Here is a 3,812-nt window from a genome sequence, read left to right as displayed (position 1 = left end):
TAATATTTAATTTATAGTCCTTGCCTTAATTATTACTGAACTGCCTCCGAAGCCTTCCTTTAGTCACCCTTCTCTCATCTTTCGTTGACACTTACAAGATCTGTTCTACATAAATAAAATACTTTTATATTACCAAACTTCCGCCGCTTCTATTAAAAAATTTTTGCGAGAATTATATATGAGTTAAGAGCTTATTCTTGGATGGTGACAATTATTTAAAAAAAGAATTAGCTATAAATCTTCTGAACCCAGTTTTGATATACTAGTTTGGTTTCAATACACCTTTATTAACTTTTATTTTCAAATATTTCCTATTTGATATTAAAATTTAAATTATTAATGTTTTTTCATTTATTTATTTTTTTCGAAAACAGTGGCAACACTTGCCGAAAAATGTCAAATATGAAATTTTCTTAAAATCTTTTACATACATATGTATGTTAACCGATTGAATGGAAAAAAATAACAGGTGGCAACATTTTATTACTTTCATGTATGTATATCTTACTGTGAATTCATTTATCTAGAAATTTTTTTGAAAAAAAAAAATTTGCAAACAATTTTTTTCAAAAAACTTTTAAATACGTGGCAACTCTTCACAAAAAAATTTTTAACTCTGAGCTTGCTTAACCTGAAATCAGTGTAACATTACCAATGGCGGCACCATGTACGGACGACGTGACGGAAATTCGTTGCGTTACACAACTCCGTTGCAGTCAATAACTTTTTTCCACTTTTAAACTCATGCTTTGTACTACAGTACTGCCGTCTTTCTTAGTTCTATTTGAATATCATTTCAAAACAACCTTTCTTAATTAATATACACGCCTCCACTGTACTTCATATTACAAATGACGCGTCAATGTTGCTGCACAATGATCGCTTTCAATACGGTTACTGTTGTTATAAAACCTCAAAGCTGCGGCATATTCGAGCGCCATGCGCCTCATATTATTCTACATATTTATTGTTGTTTTTGTTGTGCTGCCGCGTTGCAACACTTCGTGACTGTTGGATCGAAGCATAAAAGCATAAAATGCCAAGGAGTGATGACGATCGTCATTGTTGGCCAAAATAGCGGTGCAGCGGGTAGAGCGAGGATAATTTGAATGCATTATACATAAATATGTATATATGTATATATTTACATATATACTGCTATATACTATATATGCTGGTTCAACAGACATACTTATTAATAAGTACAAAGGAAGCACTTAAGTCACAACTAGAAGGCTAAGAAGGCATGCAAAAATATCGCCTCACGAGTCCACCAATGGCCTAACCATGCACCACGCGTCGTCAGTCGCGGTAACAACAAAAATCAGCCCATCATTAAAGGCTTAGAAATTCTGTTAACTGCACGTTTTGTTAACGCTTGGGAGCGGTGTGCGCGCGCTTATCATTTAGAGGGGCAGCCGTGGTGTGAAGAAAAGGTCTTAGCGCTGGAAATTTGCATACAAAGAGAAGGCTCATATGAGTGGCACTTGAGTGATGGGTCAAGTGATGAACAGCAGCAAACGTGTCTTTTGTTATTGTTGTTTTCCTTTTCGTTAAATATTAGCTACAGGTGTGAATGCATGGAAGAACATTATTTCTCTACTTATGTATACATATGTATATGTATGGATAAATTAATGCATATTCATATGTCTCGCAAAAATCGTGAGTGACTCGTTTTTTATAAACTAGTCACTTTAAAATTTTTGGTTTAGCCGAACACAAATTCTCCAAGCTTCAAGTCATCATCACATATTTGCCAAGACAAGCATAATATATGAGAAATATTGATTAAAGTCAAGATTGTCTAAAGTGGCTGCAAATTTCGAGTTAAGTCGAGGAGAAGAAACTAACACACATACTAATTTGACAATTAAAAGCCTTAAAATTTCGCTTACGTGACGTCAGAAAAGTCAATAACATAAGTTCTAAAATAAATTTAGATGGAATAATCCGATTAGTTGTTGCACCATACATTAGTCTACTTTGAGTCAAGAACGATTTTCATAGGTAAACATTTTCTTTAGCAGATCTTCTAGAAATTAGTCACAAATACGTAGGTTACCTTTTATATTTCGGGATTAGAGAACAAAAACAAATTTTAATCATCGAAAATCGCTTTATTGTCTCTCAAAATGTTCTCCGTTAAGATCTATATACCACTGCAGAAGTTTAAAGCAATTGTCGAAACTTTTTTGCTACTCTGAATGAGGTATCTTCAAAGCATGCGTTCTGAACCTAACAATCCCCGCTCCAGGGGTTGACCTATTAGTTTCTTCAATGTACGGGATTAAAAAGAAAGTCATTCGGAGCCAAGAACTACTCTGAGGATAACTCATTAAATCGATAATTTGAGTACTCAAAAACTCAGTTGTTTCAGTCGTTTTGTGAGAGTTTGCATAGTCTTGGTGAAGGATGCTCCGTTTTCGGGTTTGGTTTTCCTGGTTTCTTGAAAGACAACTGGCAAAGAGATGGTTGTGTATCACTCAAAATTTACTGTTCTGGTTTGTTCTAGAGATACGGCTGCGATGAAACACTCACGCAGTTGACTGATCTTTACTTTCGGACGCGTTAATCAACAATTTATCATCTCTCACAATTTCATAGACGTGTTTCTAAGCACTGTTATTGTATTTTTTTAACACTTCTCCCGACCAATCGAGCCTTTTTTTCAGCAATCGCGTTTTGTGTGCAATCTAACGTGAAAACAGCCAAAAGTCCATACAATATTGCATGTATGCTGGTCCCACCAATGCCCATAGTTGCTGCTATCTCACGATAGGTCACATGACGTTAAGCATCAAAAAGTTACTGTAAGCAACACAAATAGCGGTGGTATGTCAAAATGTTTTGAGTATGTGTACCTCAAAATATAAAAGGCAACTTACACACAGGGTTTGTCCGGAAAGCAATAGAACTGAGCCGATTTAAAAACATTTCTCAAACCAATCGTTACAATTCTTATAAACTTTCAAAATAGGCTCTTTCTGCGTCGATGCAGCGCGTTTTTCAAGCATTGAAGGCGTCACGGAAGGCTCTAGAATGCTCTAGAATTGCCTTGAGAGCCGAGGTGCATGCTGCTTGGATCCCCTCTGTCGTCTTAAAATGCTTGCTTTTCATGGGGATCGTACGCAAAGATCCATGACCTCTCACTACGTTATTGGGGGTCACTTTCATAAATGCTAAAATTTTATTTCTGGTCTTCAGTAAGCACTTTTGGGATCATCTTCGTGCACTTGCGCATATTCAAGTGCTCCGTCCCAATGTCATGAACCACAAATTTTGGTAAATTTAACATCTGAGCAATAAAACGAATTTTTAGGTGACGGTCTGAGTTCAAAACTTTGCGCACACGAGTCACATTGTTGGTGTTTTCGAAATCGCAGGTCTCCCAGCGCGATCTTCATCAGCGACCTCTTCCCGGCCCCCCAAAAAGGCCTGGTGCCACCGAAACACACCACTTCTTACTACAGCAACATCTGGGTAAGCCTGTTTGACCATATCAAACGTTTTTGTCGCAGATGTACCGAGTTTCACAAAGAATTTAATCGCGTATATCTGCTCTTTTCGGCTTGTACAACTCACAGAAACACGTCGCGCGTAAATGTTTGTCCGGAATCTCCAGGTGCTTGGAGACAACTGACCAGTCGCTCGTTCGTTTGCTAGGAACGCCCTCTACCGAATCCAGTCGGTGTGCGTACGCTCCGAAGTACAGTCGCGGCGGAAGCAAATCAGTTCTATTACTTTCTGGGCAAACCCTATAGGTAGAGATTAATAACATCCAAAAGTACTGAAAATGTTTAAAATCCATT

Source organism: Bactrocera tryoni, chromosome 5 (assembly GCF_016617805.1).
Source record: "Bactrocera tryoni isolate S06 chromosome 5, CSIRO_BtryS06_freeze2, whole genome shotgun sequence".
NCBI lineage: Eukaryota > Metazoa > Arthropoda > Insecta > Diptera > Tephritidae > Bactrocera > Bactrocera tryoni.
This window is presented reverse-complemented; position numbering follows the sequence as displayed.